The sequence below is a fragment of the Ambystoma mexicanum genome, chromosome 2p, assembly GCF_040938575.1.
Source record: "Ambystoma mexicanum isolate Mex_15411 chromosome 2p, UKY_AmexF1_1, whole genome shotgun sequence".
Lineage (NCBI taxonomy): Eukaryota > Metazoa > Chordata > Amphibia > Caudata > Ambystomatidae > Ambystoma > Ambystoma mexicanum.
Genome location: NC_090923.1, coordinates 434,820,084 through 434,844,605, shown reverse-complemented (window position 1 = coordinate 434,844,605; position 24,522 = coordinate 434,820,084).

Genomic DNA, 24,522 nt, shown 5'->3' with positions numbered 1-24,522 from the left:
TACTATCAATCATACACTGATGCATCATTAACACAGCACCCACCTACCTTAACCAGCACATCCACAAAAGTACCAAACCACGATGATTATGCTCCTCCACCACCTCATCACTAGTCACACTGAGATTCTCCAGAAAAATAGCAGGTGGAGCTATCACTGTTACAGCTCCCACTCTCTGGAACACCCTACCGCCATGTATCCAAGAAGAACTGTCATATCTAATCTTCCAAAAAACAAAAGACTTTACTGTTTAACAAATATATGCTGGCATAATGCCAGTGATATCACTGAATTTATATAGTCCAATAAACTATAAGTCGCACTTGAAACTACACCTAACAGCTACTAAGCATGAGTGCACTCACTCCACCAAAATTTGTTGGAAACGAGCACCATGGACCACCCCACAGCACGATCTGCCTTCCCTCCCATCCCGGCCCCCCTCTTCCCCAATCAACCCACCCTCCTTCGCTTTCCCTACCATTCCCCTCTCCAAACACCAAGCCAGAGGGGCACGATGGCGAGCCAACCACCCTAAGACCACTCCTCCCCAAACCCCACCACCGACCAACCAAGGACAACCATGCCTGCTCCCCTCACTATCATACCGGGGACATCCCGCCCTGCAAACATCCACCCTAAGACCACTCCTCCCCTGAACCCCACCACCGACCAGCCAAGGACAACCATCCCCGCTCCTCTCACTATCATACCAGGGACATCCTGCCCTACAACCTCCCACCCCCCGCCTTGCCCACAAACCCCCGCCACCTTCCACCACCGACCACACCCGTTCCCCTCCCTAAAAACTGCACGCCGGGCCCCAGCAAGAACCGAAGCCGCATCCCTCGCCCCCTCTGACCCCCCTACCCTCTCTCACACTCCAATCGCAACAAAGAAACTAAAGAGGAAACGTACCTGGTCCCCCTCAATCTCTCAACACTCTTCACCTCCCCTGTCTCGACCCACCTCCTCTTTTCCCCAATCACCTCCTTCTCCCGTGGCTTCACCCTTCCTGAAACCCCTCTCCCTCGACTTCTCATCATCTGCAACTGAAACGCCTAACAGCCCACATCCCACCTTCAAATCCCCCGAGCCAAACCCGATCATCCTAACACAGGCAATCACCCAATCCAGCCCGAAGCGCACCATTTTGTCAGCGTGCCCACTATTCCCAACTATCATCACCCACACTACCCCGCCCCTCTCCAGCTTCCACTCTCTCCGCCAACACCCCCTTCAGCTCCAGCCCCGAGACCATCCTCGCCTGCCGATGTGAACTGCATCCTCTTTAATGCCTGATCCGTAGCAAAAAACAGAAACTGCATCTTTGACCTCCTCGCCTCTGACAAACCAGACCTGGTCTTCATCACCGAAACCTGGTTCTCGGACGACTTCGCCCAAATCGCCAATGAAGCCTTCCCCCCTGAGTACTCCCTCATCCCACTAAACCGTCCCTCTAGAGGAGGGGGAGTAGCATTCGTCTTCAAGTCTCTCTTCCGCGCCTCAATCATCGACAACCAACCTTCCATTCCTTCCTGTGAATCTCTCCTCGTTAAACTATCCCTCTCCCTGTCGCTCTCACACAGCTTCCTAATAATCTACAGACCCCCTGGCTACGATAGACAATTCGCAAACAACCTCTGCGACTCTATTGCCACCATTCAACTAAACCATCCCAATCTCACACTTCTTGGAGACTTCAACATATGGCTCAACATCCCCACCAACCCTATGACACACTCTCTGGTTGACGGTTTAGACGCGATGAACCTCCAACCCCACATAAATGGCCTGACTCACTATAAAGGACACACTCTTGATGCCATCTTTAGCTCCAACACCCGGATTCATTTAAACCCACCCAACCCTCTCATCTGGTCCGATCACTTTATTCTCTCTTTCACCATTCGCTCACCTGACCCCCTTTGCGTACTCGAATCCGAACCTCCGAATCTATGCAAATGCTGGAAAAAACTAATAATCGTGCCGGACCTAGCCGACGCCCTCCTCCAGTCTCCACCACCTACCTGCCAACTCAATAAACAACTAACCCCTGACGCCTTTGACTCGAGGCTCAATGCATCTCTGATGCGGCTCACTCCCTCTTGCAAACCATCAACACGCCGTGGCCTTTTCCCCAGATGGTTCACTCCGGAGTTGAAGACCACTAAACAACTATATAAATACCTAGAACGCAAATGGCAGATTAACAAAACCCAGGAGAGCAAGGCCACCTTGGCCAGACACCTCTATCAGTACAAGGCCGAAATCCGGAAAGCAACAAAAGCCCACTACAACTCCCGAATCCTAAACTGCAAAAATCCAAGCAAAGAACTCCACAAAATCATCTCTGAATTCACCAAACCCGCTTGCACCACCACCGCCCGGACCCCCTCCCAATCACTGTGCGACTAACTCTCCCTCCAGTTTTACACCACAGCTCTCGAAAGAACAAGTACTCTAGCCACCAAGCTAGCTCTCTTACATCCACCAGACAATACTTCCCCCATACCACCCAGTCCATCGGCTGCGACCACTACCGGACCAACGTTCAAATCCTTTAGTCCAATATCTCCAGAGCAATTTCTCAAACTTCTATCAGCCCGCAAACCATCCGGCACTGAGCTGGACCCTTGCCCAGCCACAACCCTCAAAGAAGTTTTCGCTTCCACCTGCGCAGGAGAAAACGCAAGATCCATCATAAATGCCTCCTTATCCTCTGGTATCTTTCCCGATGCATTCAAAACGGTTCATGTCAAACCTCTAATTAAAAAACCTTTGCTCGACCCTCTCAAGCCCAAAAACTACCGCCCCATCTCAAACACCAGGCTCCTTGCCAAACTCATTGACTGAACCGCCTACTCCCAACTAAATGCCTTTGTCGAAGCCAACAACCTCCTTGATCCCGCACAATCAGGTTTCAGAGCCTGTCACGGAACTGAAACCACCTTAACCTCAATCTGGGATGACCTTAAAATGACAGCAGACTCTGCGGGATGTGCCGCACTAATCCTTCTTGACCTATCTGCCGCCTTTGACACAATCAACCACTCAATCCTCCTAGACCGCCTCCACTCCCTAGGAATCCGTGGAACCACTCTTAAATGGATAGCTTCATTTCTCAAAGATAGGTACCAAACAACGATACTCTCCACCTATACTTTCCAAGCCAGACCAGTCGACACAGGAGTCCCACAAGGAGCATGCCTATCTGCCCTCCTATTCAATCTCTACTTGATCACCCTCCCACCGATAATTCGTTCACACAACATCCTGTGCTACAACTACGCCGACGACACTCAACTAATTCTAAAGCTCCTGAACGCAAAACCCAACTCCCGACCTGACCTGGCCTCCTGCCTCCTTGACATAGAACTCTGGATGTCCCAAAGCCACCTCTTGTTAAACCCCTCCAAAACGGAAATCATGGTATGTGGCAACTCAGAACTTCTTCCGCACCCGCTACCCTGGCCATCCGCCATGAGCAACTCACCGACCCCCTCCAACTCAGTGAAAAATCTTGGATGCACCCTTAACTCTGATCTAACACTCTCACGCCAAGTCAACAACGTCTCAAAGTCCTGCCGCTACCACCTGAAAACCCTTAGGCGCATCTTTCCATATCTCTCATTTCCCAACAGACTCTCCGCAGTCCAATCAATCGTTATATCAAGACTGGACTACGCAAACCCCCTATACCTCGGAGTCCACGTGTACCAACTGAATAAACTCCAAAAGGAACAAAATGCGGCTGCCAAATTGCTACTTGCGCTCGGCCCAAGAGACCACATCTCCCCAGCCCTTAAAACGCTGCACTGACTCCCAGTAGTCCAGAGGGTGACCTTCAAAACCTTATGCATATTCCATCAAGCACTGCTTAAAACCAGACCTCAATATCTTCAAGACAAGCTAAAACCCTATCACCCCCCTCGCACCCTGAGATCAAGCTCAGCCGGCCTCCTAGTCATACCAAAGACAAACTCAAGTTAGGTGGATCATCATTCTCAGCCTTGGCGCCCTCGCTATGGAACTCACTCCCACCCCACATCCGCCTAACCGAGGATTTAACGTCTTTCCGCAAACTGCTGAAAACCTGGCTCTTCCCCTAAAAACCAATCTGTACAAAATAACCCAAACAGACTAACAGCAACTCAATGACACCAATCCAACAAACTACCTGATACAAGAAATTGACAGCCAATAATCCCCAATATAAACTAGAAGGACAACCAGAATTAAACAAATAAAGTAGATCAAAGCAGTGAAATGGTTAATAAGAGTAAATCTTATGGAATCAGTAACGAGATTTAAACTCCTGAAATAGACAGAATGCATGACGAATGAACAAAGTGAATGGCATGGATGAAATATTTAGAATAGATGAAGCAGATGCGCTGAGTGGAAGAATGCATGAATGGAAGAACATATAACTATATAGTCCAAATGAATGTGGAAATCGAATAAAAATGTAGATCGGATGAGTGTATAGAATGGATAAACATATTTAGCGGATGAGTGTGTAGAGCGGACGAGTGTGTAGTGCGAATGAGTGCGTAAACACAGTGAAACGAGTAGAACGCAGGAATACGTAAGCCTGATGAATGTGCAGAATGGATGAGCGTAAACCGGATGAGTGTGTAGAACAAATGAGTATGTGGAGCGGATGAGTATGTAGAGCGCACAAGTGTGGATAGCGGATGAATACGGAAGCGGGGAGAGTGTGTAGATAGCCGGAGCAGATGATGTATAGAACAGTTGGGTCTATAGAGCACATGAGTGTATAGAGCGAAATGAGTGTATAGAGCGAAATGAGTATATAGAGCGGACTGAGTGTATAGGGCGGAAGAGTCTATATGACGGATGTGTGTATAGGAAGGATGAGTGTATAGGAAGGATGAGTGTAAGGAGCGGATGGGTGTATGGAGTGGATGGGTGTATGGAGCGGATGGGTGTATCGAGCGGATGGGTGTATGGAGCGGATGGGTGCATGGAGCGGATGGGTGTATGGAGGGGATGGGTGTATGCAGCGGATGGGTGTATGGAGCACATGGGTATATGCAGCGCATGGGTGTATAGAGCGCATGGGTGTATGGAGCGAATGGATGTATGGACCAGATGAGTATATGGAGAAGATGAGTGCGCAGAGCAGATGAAGGTATAGAACAGATGAATATACAGAACAGGATATTGCTGCTGGATGCATGAAAAACACGAGTACTTAAAGCAGATAAGGGCGGAGAGGGGATGAGTGCATGGAGCGGACGAGTGCGTGAAGTGGATGAGTGTGTAGAGGGGATGAGTGTGCAGAGGGAATGAGTGTGCAGAGGGGATGAGTGTGCAGAGTGTATGAGTGCGCAGGGGATATGAGTGCGCAGAGGGGATGAGTTCGCAGAGGGGATGAGTGCGCAGAAGGGGTGGGTGTGTAGAGGGGGTGGGTGTGTAGAAGGGGTGAGTACGTAGAGAGGGTGAGTGCGTAGAGAGGGTGAGTGCGTAGCGCGGATGAGTGCGTAAATCTCAGAGAAGCAAGTAGAATGCAGGAATACAGGAATGCGCAAACCAGACAAATATGCAGAAGGGATGAGCTTAAACCGGATGAGTGTGTAGAACAGATGAATATGTGGAGCGGACGAGTATGTAGAGCCCACGAGTGTGGATAGTGGATGAATGCGGAAGTGCGGAGAGTGTGTAGATCGCCGGAACTGATGAATGTACAGACATGGCAAATGTATAGAGCACATGAGTGTATAGATCACATGAGCGTATGGAGTGGATGAGTGTATGGAGCGGATGAGTGTAGGGAGCGGATGAGTGTAAGGAGCGGATGGAGCGAATGTGTTGATGGAGCGGATGAGTGTATGGAGCGGATGAGTGTATGGAGCTGTTGAGTGTATGGAGCGAATGAGTGTATGGAGCGGATGGGTGTGCACAAGAGTACATGCGTGGGGAGGACAAGAGGGCATGCGTAGGGCAGACAAGAGGGCATGCATGGGGTGGACAAGAGTGCATGTGCGGGACAGACTAGAGCGCGCGGGGCAGACCGGAGTATTGGACGGACTGGAGCGCATAGAATTGCATGATGTATATAGTATGGCTTAGAATGCAGAGAGCGTTTAAAAGAGTATATAACCCATCATATCACATTACCACGCTTACTCTCTCCTTTACATCACCACTCACCTTGAACAAAGAGATACTATGACACCATTCGGTTTAACTGTCCTCATATCAACATCCGCCGCTCACTGCAGATCATTCTAAGTAAACACTGCTGGTTTCACCCCCCCCCAGTCAGGCGTTCTCCTCAGGCCTAATGCAGCCACAGCTGTTCTGGATAAAACCCGCCAGAACGAATACATTTCCTGATCTCTCAACCACCACACCTACCGCTAAGAAGCAGCTATTACACGAATACCGCATGAGCTGCACACATACCTGGTGCACACATGCACCTTTGACTCTCTCTACTCTCTCTACTAATCTGAACTTTAGTTCCCAAGGGCGTTCAACCTACCAGCGCCTTCAGACCACACCAATGGTATATAAGGCGCTATATAAGTGCAGAATAACATAACATAACATAATGCCTGTTCTTCCACCTCATGACTGTATGGCCTGTATTGTAACCCTACCTAATGCCTATACAACTATCTCATGATTATTGTCGCCTGTACTGTCATTTTAATTAGCACCGTGATACTTCTAGGTCTGGGCGCTACCAACAAATGTAATAAATAAATAATCTGTAAGGCTAATCTGTGTATGCTAGCAGCATTTTCTGTTGTGATTTACCTTAATACTACTGATAGGTTTAGTAGGAAGAGGATGGCTGGGATTTTCTTGTCCAGGGTGGCCATGTATTCATTTTCATGCAGTAAAGAGCAGATTTGGGGCTTCTGCCAGGACGGAGCCCTGCTTGGAACAGATTGTTTGATTCAATATGATAATCCTGAAATTATTGGATACTATAATTTCCAAAATATTGCAAATTAATTGGTATGTTTGTGATCGGCCAGGATGCAAGGTTATACGGTGGCCATTTGTAGTACGGATCAGAGGAGGGATTTCTTTAGGTGCTCTGACAGCACACCGTGGGTGAAGGATCTGTTATTCACTGTGAACAGTGAAGGACCTGAGGTAGATATGTTTTCCTTTTTAGTTGTAGCAGTGGATGGGTACGATTTTTCAGAGTAGGCATACATTTTCAAGTTCACCTTAATGATCTCTGCAGAGGAGAGGTGACTGCATCCTGGCATGGAGCAGCGGGTAGAGGAGACAGGATTGACCTGGGCTGGTTCTTGATAGTGGTTTTGATGTCATTGATATTATTTTTGATGACTGTTGCCTATTCATCAACTTGTTTTTGGAGGTTTTTTTCAAGGCACATGAAGAAGATATTTTCAGTTCATTGCATATTATGAAGACCTCTGGTGACTCAGTTATAAGGGTGCATGCTTATTCAAGATACATGCAGCCATGCCCGGCCTTTAAAACTATCGCATCATTCCCTGCGCCTTGCCCCGAGGACATATGAGCATGACCTCTAACCATGACTTTATGCTTCTATATGTCCCAAAGATTCAGGCTCCATCGTTCCAAGCTGCAACCTGCAACTAGTTCACTCCTGGTTTTGGATATCAGATCTCTACATTTTATTATGTGCTGCTAGAGATTATTTGCAGTGAGAAGGTTCTGCTGATACGGTTTGAACTCTCTTCAAAGGGACTACACAAGCTTGATGTGTCCATACTCGATGGTTGCCTCTTGGGAATTGTTTTCACTCCTTGACCCTCTTATATGTTGCTTGTCTGTGCACACAATGTTCTTCTGGTTCTTTGTACATATTGTATTAGTATGCTGCTCATCTGAAGAAGAGTGGTGCCATCGTTTCTAGATTGGGCTTACTCTTGTCATTCTGTTCCTGCAGGTGTTTGGCTGGTGGTTCTTCACAGTTGCGTGTATTCATTCTTGATCTCTTGAATGTTTCCACAGGGTCTGCATTGTGGTACATACCCCATGGGAAGATCCAAAGTACATTATTGTTAGTCAACACTTGACACTGTTTTCTGTATCTTCAGTTTATTAGGGCTAGGGCATAGGGGGAAGTGCTAATGCACTGATTACTTACCGGTACTCCTCATTATACGCTTCCGTGTCCTGTTATCCCTCCCATCACACAGCATGGTCTGAGTCTAAGCAAAATGTGTTACTGTTTCCGTTTTGCATTCAACATTTCTGCGTGAGTGGACAGCAACATCGGACATACACAGACTGTTTAAAGGAAGTTTGGACTCTATGCACATTATACGAATGTAGGTGAAGGTCTGTCAGTGTCTCTGTTGTATTGTAGTAGAGAATGTGGGTCATTAGGACCCTGGCGCTAAGTGTTTAACGGCGCCGTAAAAGGCCACGGTGCCGTTAAACACTTAGCGCCTGATTACGAGGTCCCTTTGCGGGACCCGACCTTAACGGCTGGTACAGACCAGCCGTTAAAGTAGGGTGCCGCAAAGGGACCTTGGTGCTAAGTACGGTACCGCAATTAGCGGTACCGTACTTAGTGCCTTCCCCTTTCCCATTGAGCCCTATGGGGCAAAAATGGGAATGGGGAAGGGCCATGGTGGCATGGGGAATTACCACCCCGCCAACCTCGGAATGGGGTGGTAATTCCCCATTCCGCCATGGCGGAGTCGGTAAGTTACCGGCATGGACCATGGTGCTATTAGCACCATGGTCCAACGCATGGGTCGTAATGAGGCCCAATGACTAGGAAAGAAAATAAGATATCAATAGAACACACAGGCAGTCATATGTTCTATATAGTGTTTCAAATAAGGACACACAATTATTCTAATCAACAAAGTCATTGCTTGAATTCAACTTCAAATTCTGTCTTTCTCGTTACGCATTGGGAAGTGCATTGCTATCTATCATCCGTGAATGATCAATCACACTTCACAATATTAGACTCTTTACTATGACCTTTGGTTATTTGTATTAAGGTTACCTTAGACAATGGCAAGAGAACTAGGTAACATCTTCCGAGCATAAACCACTGTCCCAAAATTACAAAGAAAACTGTTGACACAGTACACTGATTGAAGCTGCTTAAATGTCTATTGCGTATGGCTAATGTCTCAAGGATTGCCAATAACTAGTTCACGTCTACCCTTGGCAACATAGCTACAAAGCAAATGCCAGTCAATGTTTAATGCCCCTCTTTAGCCACTTGAGTGGCCTCATGGAGTTGAAAGCAATTCCAATGCATAACCACACACCATAAGAGGATTTAGCTAAGGAAAAGTAAAGTTTATAAAGGAAAGGACAAATCTCAATTGACATAAGTCTCAGATGGGTTGTGTTCCATAGTGTGAGTGCTCTTGTTAAAAATGTGTGATCTCAATTTTCTTGAACGGAGTGTGATTTCAAAAGGACCTAGCATGAGCAAAGGTGCTGTTCTGCTGTGCCCATTGTCATAGAGCGCTCTGTGCCAATACATATGTCCCCAAACATTAATGCTTTTGTGAAGGCACCTACTGATTCAGGGATTCAATTCACGTCTCACACTCATTTCTGAATTTAAGCAATCACCAGAAGGCATAGATCACAACCGATAACTTCTCAGAACAGCAGGAAATCTATTCTTTCAAGATGCAGCACTGAACAAAAAAAGGTTTTAGGTGGGTCCTCCATTATCCTAAAAATAGACATTTTTAGAACTGTGCACCCACCAATGCATACACAATACAAGGACCGACAATTAAGTGAACACCATGCAATTTACTTGATAATTCAATACACCATCTTTCAAGTACATGAATATTTGTAATATTTGTAAAACAACATAGCTACCTTACCTCGTCAACGTTGGCAATTTTTGTTTTGTTGTGTTTTTTATTCTTTGATGTACAGACTTCGAGAGCAGTGCAGCAATGTACAGAGCAAATACATTATTGTGATATGCTTACTAGTAATGGCTGTCGTTGTTCTTCTATATTTCTCCATTACACTCAAAAATCCATATCTTTTGTCAATAAAATTCAACATGCAAACAAAAGGCCTTGAAAATGCATATAGATGCATGCTACTCTTAAATCCTTTCCCGGCTAGCTATAAAAGCCCTGGCTAAATCCAAAATAGGTGCCTACAATACACACACCCCTATGCAATTGCCTAATTTTTCCAACAAAAGAAGACAACATCCTATTAGACACCCGGACCCATAGCCCCATCAGTTGTTATCAGACTACTGCAACAGCCTCTTCCTAAATCTGCCTGCTACTACTCTACCCCCTTTGCAACTCATCCGGAACAGGACTGCAATACTTGTGCTTGGCCTCAAGCCCAGGGATAGTATTTCTCCAGCCCCGAAATTGCTTAATTGGCTCCCAGAGGCTGCAAAGATTAAGTCGAAGACCCTTTGCATTGTCCACAAGGCCTACTGGGGCCTGGATCCGAAATGCCTTCAACTCTCCCTTCGGAAATACCTTCTTACTCGAGCCCTTTGCTCCTCCATCGCCAACTCCCTCAGGGACAGCCGCTTTTCCAAAGCACGGGTTGGTGCTAGATCTCTTTCTTTGACTAGGGCCTCCCTCTGGAACAGCCTCCGAGCCCCTCCTAAACTTGAATAGGACCACCCTTGGTTCCGGAAGCACCTCAAGACCTTCCTCATTGCCTCTGCCTTCTCTCCTTCTCTCCATTGCTGATCTCTGTCTGTTTCTGCCCTGTGCACCTGGCTACCCTCTGACTTTGGGCCCTGATCCCTGCCTACCCAGCAGCATACCACCCTGCCTCCTGGCAATCCCTGCACTTGGGTCTGTATCTGTAACCCCACAGCCCCCTTACCTGCACTTTTTGACACTGGTTGTCAGTGCTTAATTTTTGCACTGGCCACCTGCTGGCCGCACTACCTGTTGTTGTTTTGATTACATGTTTAGCACTTCCCACTCCTCCCCTTCCCCTGTGCACTTTCCCCCTTCACTCTCCCCTGCACTTGCGTGTTCTCAATGTCACTGCGCCCAGTAAGATCATCTGTTCTTATCCTCCCTTGTACCTCACCCTTGCCTTGTCGCGCCTTGAAACATGTGTGTATGGGTGCGATATTAATAAAATATTATATCTTACCCAAAATAGGCCCACCTCTCAAGAAGTGAGTGCAGGTTTGGCCGTAAAGCAAGTTTATTGCAGACAAACGGCCAGGAGGAGCTATACAACTCCTTGGAGTCAGACCTAACACAATCCTCTCAGAACCACACAAAGGTTACCCATTGATAATGCAGTTGTTGAATTGTTGCAATATTTAATACGCTCCCATATATTCCGTTACAAAGTCATCCCCCAAACACGATTGGCTAAACCTATACAAGGAAATGTAACCCCCTGAATTCATACACTCTCATTGGATGCGTTCACTTAACCACCATCCCCTTTCCCCATAAATTTGCATGAACTCATATTTACAACACACCCCTCTTAGGGGTCTTTCCATGGTCGATCGTGACGTCATCACAATGGTTACATATTCACGTACAACAATCCTAATCTATTACAAGTTCCATCCGGTTGGGACCTTTAACCCTGGGTGTGATGCACATGGCTTTTAAAAGGACTCTTCAACAATACAAAGAGGGGAGAAACAAACCAGTTCCCTTTGAATCGGTGATAAACATCTTATCCACCCAGACCTGCTGGTGTCCGTGGTATCTCTCATTTCATGCTAATCTATAACGACTGCAGCGACAGCTTGCATGGCCTCTGGTCACATCCTGGTCATTTCCCTGAGAACCTAATCGCAACCCATAAACCATTTGCCACCTCTGCCCTTAAGCACCTCTTGGACCAGGTTTATTACCTGGCCTGCAGTCTACACTGCCATGTGCCCGATTTCCCTGGTCACTGAATAACAAATTCCCATGTTCCAAGGAAGATCACATTTCTTATACACACAGCACAAAGTCATAAACCCATAAACCAGGAGCCCTTCATTCCGTCCTGGCCGCAACTGACCATTTGATGTAATCGCAGCTGGCAGAATGCAGGTAGCCGTCTTCCCCATCCTACGTCCTAAATCCACCATCCTCCCAGGTTGCCCAAAGTTTATCTCGCCAATCCAGATTTATGCGGCCTACATAAACCCCAGCTATGAGGGACCCGCAGTATACAGCATTCTCATATATTCATGCATTCACCATGTACCCCCTGCTCCCCAACTGTTCCAAACTCACATGTCCCTGAAAACCCTAGTGTATATATCGCTGTGTGTGTGTGCTCAAGACTACCGCGTCCCCTCCATCCACAAATCTCCTTTCTCATGTGTGCTTATAAAGCTCCTCACTTCCCATTTTTAGGCGCTATGTTGCACGCCACACAACTATATTATGTTCACATTGTATCTGAAGACTAATCATTATGTTGATATGTGCTAATAACTATAAACAGAATAATACTATTAGTAACACTTATTCCATTCTCATTAATTACAGTACATGCATACAAAATCACAACATCGCTGTAACTTCCCATCTACCCCAGTCACCAATATAGCATGCGCAACGCAAACCTTTTATGCCATTGAAATTATTATCGACTACCCCAACACAACGAATAGTAGTATGGCTTCCTTTTGAAATTCTGCACTCCGGCTGCCTTCATCCTGGCTATCAGCAATGCCCTCTACATCATGGACAAGATAACCTGCCCCCCTGGTGCTGCTTGAACATTCTTTCGCATTGGATATAGTCGACAGAAAAACACTCAACAACGCATGGCCTCTGTCATTGTTTTGGATGAATATGCCCTGTGTTGGTTCACTTCTTCCTCATAAACAGATACCATCTCATGCAGATGGTGACCAACAGAGGCCTCCAATGCCTCGTAACCTGCTGAATCCTACAGGGCTTGATTCTTTCAGCAGTCGTCTTCGTTCTTTACATAGAGACACTTTGCAATTCCACAGCATCAAGTTACGTCATATGTTGATAATGCAAGCTACGTGCTGTAAATCTCCCCCTGCTATTTGGGCAGTAAGTTCCTGGAGATTCTCTGGATACGTGTTGTACAATAGAATGATTTCGGCTGTCCACATGGAAAAGTAGGTTCCCAATAACATTAAAAAGACGGACAAAATAAGGGGTTCGAATATTTATTTCGCTTTTAAACAGCTGGATTGGTAACCTATCCAGATTGGGCGCCGGGGGCGTGGGGGGGATTCCCTTCATTTAGGGATCCTACTGCCAAAATAACCTTCAGCATTGAGCCGGTAATAGTCAGCAAAATTTCCAAATCAATGTTTGACATCCTATCTTGCTCCTCTGGGCAGCCAAACCACACTCTATTTTCATCGTACAGGTCTCTGAAGTGAGAGTACCAGTAATTCTCAATAATGTGGATCTCAAACACAGATTTGTTTAAAATGCAATGATAAATTGAAAAGTGTTGCCTTTTATTCCCCTACATCTTCGCTCCTGAGTGGTCACAGACTCCATTATGGGGTCACTCGAGTATTGCAATGGCATTGGTTTAGGAAAGCCAGAGTTTTTACTGCACCGTCTTCAGAATGCTGCAGCTCATCTTGCACTCAGTGCCCGCGAGGCTTAATCGTTCTTTGCCTTTGCTGTGTCAGCTTCCCTGGCTCCCAGTCAAGCCACGCACAGAGTTTAAGATTCTTTGCATCATCTACCGAGCTGCTCAGCAATTGAGCCCTCTTTTTCTTGAACATAAATTCCATAAGTATTCACCACCAAGAGTTTTGTGCTGAAGCTCTCAGTTCTAGTTTACCGTTCCCAGATTTCGTAGGGCGTTCGTTTTCTCATCTTCGTGAGCGGTCGGACCATCTTTCCTTTCGCAAAGCTCTAAAGATATTTCTCTTTGTTGAAGCCTGGGTCAGGGATCTTGGAGTGGTTTTTATGTGCAGTAATGTCCAGATACCTTAGGGCCTTGGATGACGCGCTTGATAAATCAAATACAATACAATGATACAATCTGCCAAAAATCACTTGTGCTGCAAGAGTTTGCTGCTATGCTTAACTTCTACCAAAGGACCTTTTTAGTTGGGCTAGTTGGGCTAGTGGGTGGACTCTTCTGACATCTGTAAGCCAAAACTATACTATTAGAGTATAGATAGGGAGAAATGGCATATGAGGAGGGACACACAGCTTGTCAGTGTTGTTTGGTTATTTGTACGCCCATTGACTGCCCATGGCCATGCTAATCTGTCACGACTGGACTACGGTAATGCCCTGCTCTTGGGTGCCAGTAGTAATTGTATTAAGCAATGTCAAATAATTCAAAATAACGCAGTCCGATCCATCGGAGGAAAGTTCAAACGCGACCACATAACAAAGGACAGAAATGACCTTCAATGGCTAGCAATAAAGGAGTGTATCACCATTAAATCCCTGACACTGGTTCACCGCTGCCTAAACGGAGCAGCACCGTCCTATTTAAAGAAGGAATTTAACTGGTAAGAGCCAAGCCGAAGCCTGAGATCTGGAAAGCAGGGACTACTTGAGTCAGGCCATTTCAAAATAAAAGTTACAGGCCTTGCTAGAGAGTTTCCCACCAAATCCATCTCCCTTTGGAATGAGCTACCTCGAAATATTAGGCTTGAAAGCAACATCCAAACATTTAGAATGCAGCTGAAAACCACGCTCTTTAAATAATTTGACACACTCACCACCCCTGCGCTCACGCTTGAGCCTACTTTACTTTTCTACTTGTACTGTCCTGTGAATTCTCAGTCCTTGTGTTACTGTCGTGCCCTGATGCTTGCAAGCTTTCGGCACGTTACAAATATATAAATAAAATAAAAATAAAATAATCTCTATGGCCGTTCCCACCCAGTTTCTGCCCCACCCTGCCAAAAAACACATCCTCATATGAACTCTTTGAGCTCTCTTTATTCAAGCCTGTCAAACTTTGCACTCAAAGTGACAGCATGTGTTTTTTCAGAGAAATCTTCTGAGATTTAATAACTTAATTGGTGCTGTAAACGTACCACTGGTGTAATAAAAATGTCTTACCAGGTCTGCTTTCAGCCACTCGATTTACAAGCACTCTGTGTGTCCTTCACTGAAGCCCTGTTAAAACAGGCATTTGCAAAGCCTACAGCTTGGCTTGTGTATAAGAATTAGGCATTTTCCGGGCACTGCTATTAGATGCCCAGGTACTTGCACCATTTTGCACCTGCTATCATCAATAGGCAATTAATACCAGTGCGTCTGTGCCTGGCAAGTGCCTTTCCCATGCCTACACAAAAGCCAAAACTGTTGACATTACCAATGCTTGTTTTTTTCTCTTCAGTTGAAGTTCTGTAAGTCTTCCCGGCCTTCACGATTTGCAGTTTTTTCTACGAGATTGCTCTTGGCTAACCTACATTCAAATCTATGTTCGAAGACCACGCACATAAAAGCAACGCTGGTGATGGCCGCCAGGTGAAGGATGACATCTGCAATGTTGCTCTTTGTTTTGGCCATCCCCCTGCTCATTTTGAGGGTTTCCACCTAATCCACATTACAATTGAGTGGCACTAGCAGCCCTCTTTGCATCGCCCCTATCTACTCATGCTCCATCTCTCCTCCACCTACCTTCTGGAGCTCGCTCCATTGCCAAATACACTCTGAAGTCTGCAGGCCTGCAGTGCAACACACTGTGCTTCGGCCGATGTCCGCCTCTCTTTTGTGCATCAAGCTGCAGCCTTCAAGTCTGCAAACTGCAAATTGCTGCATTCAGCATCAAACCACACGTCTCTATTCAATAAGTCATTTGTTACCCTAGGTTTAGTCACATGGTGCAGTACAGCATCCACTAATTTCCTATATGATTCAAAAGCAGGCACTTGATCACATCCCCTCTCTCCCAGGACATGCTCCAGAATAGGAAGGACACCTTTATAGATCTCTGGGTAAACCTTATCTGTATATAATTCTGTCTATTTGAATTGATTCTGTTTTTTCGGAGACTGTTATGGAAGTATTTATTTCTTACTTGTGTAGACTTAGACCTAGGTTCGGATTCACCAACAGTGGAGTGTGACCACTTTCAGACCTGGGTAAAACCTCAAAGTGGTCGACCCTTGCCAATCCTGCTACATTCACCTTTCACCATTCTGTAGTAAATTAGGCTATATTTTCCCCTCTATTATAGGATGACGCGCACATTAGTCAGCCATGGTTCATCCATTGCAGGCTGGCAACCATACTTTCAAACAAATCTTGAGTTTTTCAAGAGCCTGGTGTGTTGCTTCTTTGGCCTATTGGTGTATAATTATGGGATTACCCATAATGCATCTTCTTAAAAAATGAAATCTTCAATTATGTATAATGGTTTATTTTGAAGATTGAAATCATACATAACAACTAGTAACAATTTAATACATGTGCGTGCACTCCCCCCATAGTCTAAAACCTGGTCCAGACCTCACAGAATACTCATTGTAAATGTACCTTATTATCTTTTATACACATTAAATAACAGAATGCTAGTTTGAAAGGGGACATTTAAAAACAAAAATATATTTTTGGTCTTTCAAACAAATAACAAAGGGGTAAACAAGGGAAAGTTGCAGTGAAAGTACGATCTCACCCTCCTGCCCGAAATCCCTCCCCCCCCCCGCCTTTCAATCTTGATATTACACATAAATTCGGTCAATACATAACCATCGTGAGCTTTGCAGCATAGTATAGTTCCGTTGTAGCGTCTCTCGCTGTCACAAGCATTGGCGTTCAGTTTGCCTGGGACAGCAGATAGTTCACGTAGGGTCCCCAGATGTCTGGTGGACATGGGTGAAGGGGCAGTGTCTTGATAAAGTTTGTTTCAAAGTCGTGGCAATATGTCACGTCTTGCAGCCATTTTCTCTTGGTCTGTGGTGGTCCTGTGCCCCAGGACATGGCGATCCGTCGCCTTGCCAGCACCAGCAACAAGCCGGCTAGTCTACTTATCGCGGGTTGTAAGTCTTGGGTGCATCCCAGCATGTGGGGCACCATTTGATTTGTTCCCCGGCAATTGTTGACACTGTGGCTAGGTCATCCCCCCAAGATGGGGCGACAAACATTCCCAGGCCAGGTGGAGCGCTCACAAGCCGGGGAGATCGACTCGTGGTGCTGATGGAGCTTGCTTGGTGTATGGTACTTCTAATGAAGGAAATGTAAGTGTATCAGCTTGTATCTCGAATTCAGGGCTACCTTTTGCTTTTGTATGTAGGACCAGTCGGCCTCGCTGATTATGTCCACCAGGGTCTTTTCCCATCTCGCTTTGGAGGTCAGAGGCTGGTGTGCTGTGGTCAGCAGTTCTTTATAGATTCTCGAAACTAGTTTGCCTTCCCCTTGTGCTAGGATCAACTCGTGTAGTAACTGCCACGTGGGCGGCCTTGCGGGAAACGTGGAAAACAACGATCCAAAAGAGTGTCGGAGTCTAAAATACACAAATATGTCCAGTGGAGTGACTGAGCTTCGTTCTTGGACTTGTTGGAGCGACATAAATGTATCTTCTATGAACCAGTCGCCAATCGTGGTGATTCATAGCTTGTCCGTGAGCTGAAGGTATACTTTTTCAGTGGTGATCAGCATTCTGGGTATGAACCTCACCCGAAGAAGGGGAGAGTATCTGTCTGCAATGCCATGTTTATGCGCAATCCTCTTTCAGATCTCTTCTGTGATTAGTACGATGTTCCGGGTTTTTGGTGGTACTGATAGTTCTTCCACAACAACCGCCCTCAGAAGATTGGGAGTAGCAAGGGCCCTTTCGATTTGGACATGCAGTCGGACGAACTGGGTCAAGTACCAGTGACTGAGGAACTGTGCCTGTGCCGCCCAGTAGTAGCGCTCCAGATCAGGAAGAGCGAGGCCACCTTTTGCAATGGGTTGAATCAGGATGGAGTATGCCACTCTCGCTGGTTTGCCCACCCAGATTAATTCTAGGATGAGACTCCATAATTGTTGGAAGAAGCTCTGTGGCAGCAACAGTGGTTGGTTCATGAACAAATACAATAGTTTAGACAGAATAACCATCTTGACGATTGAGGTCCGCCCCAGAGCATTAGGGGTAAGTGCTTCCATCGGGTTATCGTCTCGCTGAGTGATGCTATGGTTTTCCTATAGTTATCGCGGAATACGTTGTCAAGGTTCCTGGACATCATGATTCCGAGATATCTGACTACGGATGTTTCCCATCGAAAGTGGAAGTCGTCGGCGAATTCTACTGTGCTTGGTGTCAGCGGGAATACTATCGATTTACTGTGGTTTATTCGTAAACCAGAGAAGGCACCAAATTTGAGGACCTCCTTCATCACTGGGTTCAGGTTAGATGACGGATTGCTGATTAGGAGAGCAACGTCATCAGCGTAGGGGGAGACAATCAGTTTGTGCGGCCCAATGTAGATACCCCTGTCCATGAGTTTGGATCTAAGATTAGCAGCGAGGGCCTCCATGGCTAGCGCAAACAATAGAGGTGACAGGGGAAAGCCCAGTCTGGTGCCTCTTTTTAATTTGATGGGATCGGATTTCATAGACCCAAGCGTGGTGAAGGTCTGAGGGTTCTTGTGCAGGAGTGAGACTAAGTCAAGAAAGTAGGTCCCTGGACCCATTTTTCACAGCACGGTGAAGAGGTAGGGCCATTCGACCGAGTTGAATGCGTTTTCTGCATCGAGATAAACCGCTATAGCCTGCATCAATGGTTCCAGTGCTTCGATGATGCCGAACAGTCGGTGGATGCCAAAGGTTGTGCTCCATCCTAGTACGAAGCCGGCCTGGTCAGCAAGCACTAGTCCAGGCATCAACGGGAGAAGCCCATTGGTCAGAATCTTGGCGAGGATCTTATTGTCCAAGTTTATAAACAAAATTGGCCTGCATGAGGCGCACTCGTCAGGTGGCTTCCTGGGCTTATGTAGTAGGGTGAGGTTGGCTTCTCTTAGCGTGGGGGACAGGGCCCCTTCGTCATGGTCTCTTCGAATACTGATAGGAGGAGTGGTGCGAGAGAGGTTCCCAGTGTCTTATAAAATTCTCCGGTTAGGCCTTCTGGGCCTGGTGCCTTGGAACCCGGCAGCTCTTTTATAACCACTAGAATTTCCTCGGGCATGCTTTGTTTATTAAGATGATCCTCATGTCGTCTGATAGCCAGAAGAGCTTGGTGTTGTCCAGGTACTTTTGGAGCGCTTCAGTGGTACCTGTGGTTGGTAGAAACTTTGCAAGGCTGCCACAATCTCCTTTTCTGTGTATAGTAGCGTTCCCTGTTGGTCGTGGACTCATTTGATCACCGGTGGTCTCCTGTCTGCTGCCAACATTTTAGCTACGAGGTCGCCGGGTTTTTGATCCTCGCCATACTGACGTGTTTGGTGGCTTCTCGCTAGGTGGCGGCTTTCACAGTCTGCGTTGTTCTTGAATTCGCTCAGTTCTTCCTTTATGAGGGCCAGCGTGGCTTGGTCCCCTCTAAGCTCATAAGTGTGCTCCAGGTCCCTCAGGCGGGATTCATTCTTTCAAAGGTCCTTCCTGATAGTCCTCAGAACTCTGTGCTCTTTAGCTATGCATACACCCCTCATGTAACATTTTAGAATTTCCCAAAGGATTCCGTGTGAGGGGGCAGATTCTTGGTTGGAAGCCAGGAAGGACTCAATCTCCTCGTTGAGCTCTTGGGCGAACACTGGGTCCTGAAGGGCTATCGCTTTCAACCTCCAAGGGGGTCTTCTCATGTTGTCCGCTGAGATGGATTCCAGGGTGACTGGGGAGTGGTCGGAGATGGTTCGGGGCAGAATCTGGCATTCACCCCACAGCAGCCATCCTTCTCTCGATACCAGTAGGTAATCTAGGCGTGAACTGGACCTGTGGACCCATGAGTGGAATGTGTATTCACGGGAAATATGTCGACAAGGTCATATGTTTCGCATATTTCGCGGATTTGAGAGCCAGCTTTCATATTTGGGCCGGCGTTTGTGTTTGATCTGTCTCGCGTAGGGTCTAGCAAAGTGTTAAGATCTCCACCCCAGATGATTGTGGCGTTATTGACTTCTGCGAGGTGTTGCATTACCCAGTCAACGGAGTTGGTGTTATCAGAGTTTGGGCCGTAGGAGTTTATCAGTGCAAGGTTGACCCCTTCCAAGATTCCATGTATCATCAGTGCCTTACCCTCAGCATCACGGGAGTTAGTTATCAGCTTGAACTTCATGCTTCTGTTGATTAGGATGGCAACGCATGTGGCGCATGATGAAAAGGAGGAGTAATAGCGGTGACATCCTCCCATAGGGGCCCATTGATTTTCGGAAGCTCGAGTGAGATGAGTCTCTTTGATGAAGGCGACGTCCACCTTGTGTCGCTTGAGGAAGAGAGACACCCTCCTAGTTTTGGCCAGATTGTTGGCTCCTCTGATGTCCCATTTATTCAGCTTGAATGAACAGCAGTGGTGTTATGTTGGAGCAGGGTCTAGTGGAATTGCTGCGCTGCCTGCCGAATGGAGATGTACAAATGAATTTTATCTGTTAGAATTTTGTGGGGGGGGTGGACGGTGATGGTCGGGTCCGCAACAGTTGCAACTTTTAAAACTTGATTCCCTTTCTCTCCCTTTCCCTCCCTGCCAGGCAGCCCTCAAACTACCCGTTTGATGCACCCTCACATTGAACTAAACAGTGGGTAACAGTGCTGCACTTATGGTGCTAAAGTCCAGCCAAACACGTCGGCTCCTGTGGCTTTTGTGGACAAGTATGGCTACAAAGGGTTACCTTATTGTGATGGTCGCCTCGCTTCGCACAAGGCCATGACAGAGGACGTCACTGCTCGCTGTAGGTTGTATTCATGGTTGTAGCGGAAGGGTTGGCTTACTTTTTGGAGGTCTTGACACTCGCTGCCAGGAGGTCTTATTTTGTGATCCCTTCTGCCTTCGCCATTTCTGTTTGGTCTTGGTGCATTGCGAGCCAGTTCGCACCCCACTCTATCCAAGTAGCAGCTGACCTCTTCAGGGGTATCGAAGAATTGCATTCTGCTGGCATGCTGAATGCTCAGCTTGGCAGGGAACAGCATGGATTATTGTATTTGATTTTCATGGAAGTGCCTCTTCACTCCTGTAAATTTCCTGTATGATGCCTGTACCGCCTGTGAGAAGTTGGGATATATCTATATGTTTTCGCCGTCGTAGGACAGCTAACCTTTTTCACAAGCAAGGTGTAAAATCGCATCTCGATCCTTGTAATTGAGTAATCGCACGATGATAGGGCACAGGGAGGCACCCAGGACCAGCCGAGATGCAGGGATGCAGTGTGCTCTTTCTACCATGAAGAGCCGGGACAGTGAGATTTCTCCAAAGAGCTCCTTGCAGGTGTTCTCCACGAACTCTTCCATTTTCTGCAGAGCAAGCTGTTCCCTTACCCCCACCAACTGGATGTTGTACCTTCAAGATCATCATTTTTGGCCACTACTGCTTCCACCTGGGATTCTAGTGCACTCACCCTGGTGGTGAGGCCTGAGGCCCCATCTTCTAGGTCAGACATTCGCTGTTCAGCGGAGTCAAGTCTGTCTTGTTGGGTGTCTTGGCCCACGTTCAAGTTATTATGCTGCAACACTTGGTGCTGTGGGCTTAGGAAATCCAAGAGGGCAGAAAAGCCCACATTTGCAACAGAATCCTGGAGAACCGTGCAGTTTTGCGCACAGCAAAATGGTCCCCTGACCTGCCACCCACCAGTGCGAGCGTGAGGGGCCAGGAGTGCCATGAGTGAAATGTGTGCCAAAGGAAAAACAGCAGTGCCGGTGGCTAAAATTAAAAAAAAGCGCATTGAAATCACCTTTGTTTCTCTGAAATGCAAGTTAAAAATGGCTATTTTAAACATTGCAAGATATTTAAAAATCTCAATGAACACCAGCAGACATTTGGCAGAATGTAGTATTGTGTGCATACAAAATCTGGAAAGAGGAAGAGCCCAAAACAATGTTTATAACCAAACTGGCTGAGCTGTGGATGTCAGCAGCTGAAGTGAAATTGAACTGAAAGACACTAAAATCTAAATGTTTAAAATAAATGAGTGACCTACTGTTGAGTGTCACATAGTTTGCAACTGTTGAAATATCATAGTTTTGAACTTAGAATCAGCGTTCTAGCTGCATGTGTAAAAATTGTCAGTTTGATTTGAATGTAAAAAACTGGGAACTAAAGTGACATTTAGCTGAAGCCTGAGTTGAAGAGAGTGAATTCTGCCCGGCAACTACCCCCGACAGGAGTGAAACTTGCTCAGCTACTCTTCCCAGGCCTGGCTGCATTCTGCTGCCTCCACCAAAAGGAGATGACACCTCCTGATTGAATCAGGGGATGAGCACCTGGGGACTGCAGGAAACTAAACAAAGCACTGTCCTTGGCCCAGGCAAATGTTAAATTAGGGGGGTCGTAAATGGCTTCCTCTTGGAAGGAATCGGGGAGGGGCACTGCATCTGTGAGCCAGCTGAGCTTGGGTGAAGTGGACAAACCAGAAATTCCACCATGTGCTTTGGAAAACCACACCCCTTTGGGGCCAGAGCATAATTTTAAAAAAATGGATAATTCATAGTGCGGACTTGTAACAATTATATAAATAACATCATCATTCTTGGGATTTTTCTATGCACATTTTAAGTGGTGTTAGGACCCTGTGGTATGTTCTTGGGGATAGTAGCGGAAAAAAAGGTTGTTACTCCAAATGTGTGCATGTTAAAAATCTGACACTTTATCATCTGAAACCCATATCCCTGGTGCACATTTGTTTAAAATCTGGAAAGGTTTAGAGGTCGTTATCTGGATGAAAAGGAGGAGAATTCTGTCATAAGTGGACACAACATCTTACAAAGACAGGGATAGGATGGTTTGGTGCTACAGAAAATATGTTAACTGGACATATAATATTAGAAAAATGGTACATAGATAAATATGTATTTGGATCAGAAATAGATTTGTGTGCAATTTGACAAGGGGAGGATCCTCTGACCATAAACCTACCTCTGACTCACAACCCAGTTCCCCCAATCAAGGGAGAGAGGAGGAACTGGCCAATGATAAGTTGAGAGGGTTGGGCATAGAAGATGAGCCGACCCTCCCACTTTCTAAACACATAAAAGGAGACTGTGCAGGACAGGTAGGGACATTCACTTCCCACTTCAAGCTGATTTCTTGCGGAGCGTTTTGCCAGAAGACACCAGATCCAGCTCTTAGATTTCAAATCCAGACAGAGACCAGAACTTTGAATTCAGACTTCAGAATTTGTCAGCATGCCTCAAAATCTTTTGCAAACTGATTCACCCCAGACTTCCAAGGGGCAAATCAGAGTAAAACAGCCGGGCTGAGCTGTTTGATTCTGGCCTAAAAGCCTGTGCCAGAAACACCTAGAAAGCAGAGCTGTACCCGGAACCAGAGACCAGACCGCCGTGTAGTGCCAAAAACTTTTGCCAGAACCAGAGATCCAGACCGCTGTGCAGTGCCGCTAGCAGAGCTGACCCAGATCGCTGTGAGCAGAACCAGGCAGAGACAGTCCATGGCGAGGGAACCGCAGTCCAATCCTGACCCGATCCGTGGCGAAGTCGCATTCCTGTCCAAAATATAGTGCGAGTACCGCCAGAACTGTGCAAAACCCAATCTCTTAGATTAAAATAATCTAATTCAAACTATTTTAACCTATTGAGAACTGCATCCTAGAAATCGTGTGTTCCTTCTGTGATCCCACACCTGAAAACTGTCATCTGTCATTCTGAGCTTGACTTTTCTTTTGAAAATCTACCTCCACAAAATCGGCCATTTCTCAGGAACCGTTTGTCCTAGGAACGAAATTTACGCTCGACGCACGCGACTAAATTGCCGCAATTTGACATTTTGCTTCATTTCAGCCACGTGTAAAAATATTTGTCCTTGCTTTCCTTTGCTGAAATTCATTTGCAACCTGACAATCATTCATAGAGCATTGCTAAAGTGATCCTGAACTAATACAAAGTAGCTGTCACCCACCCTGAACCTCTAGAGGGAATTAAAATCATTTTAGCATATGTTTCACTTCTTTGCATACCACCTTTAAAGTACTGTGCCTGTGTTTAAAATCATCCCTGTTGATCTAAGCTTGCTAGGGGGGAACTGCATTGGGATTGTACTGTGATTGTATTCCTGAAGAACTGTGTGTGTCACTTCCACCTCCTTACATTGCATAGAGGGGGGGGGGGTGAATTGCCAAAAAGGGAAAAGCGATTATATTATGTTTTGCTGAAATCATATCAAGTTTATTCCTGTGTTGCTCTTATTCATCTTTGCATCTCCTTGAAACCATAAAGCATTCTCTGATACCTTATTCCCCTGTTCCTAGTCATAAGTCACCAGAACTGTGCTATTGTAGGATTATCCATTGCTGATTACTGCTCATATTCACAAGTGTGATATCAATTATTAATTTATTATAAAAGTGTGATATGTATATATATATTGTTTAATTCTCAAATAAACCTTTTAAATTTGCAAAACAAACTTACTTCTTGGCTCAGTGGGGTCAGGGGGATTCTAAGAGAGGGGTGTTATATAAGGGTTGTCATCCAGAGTACACGA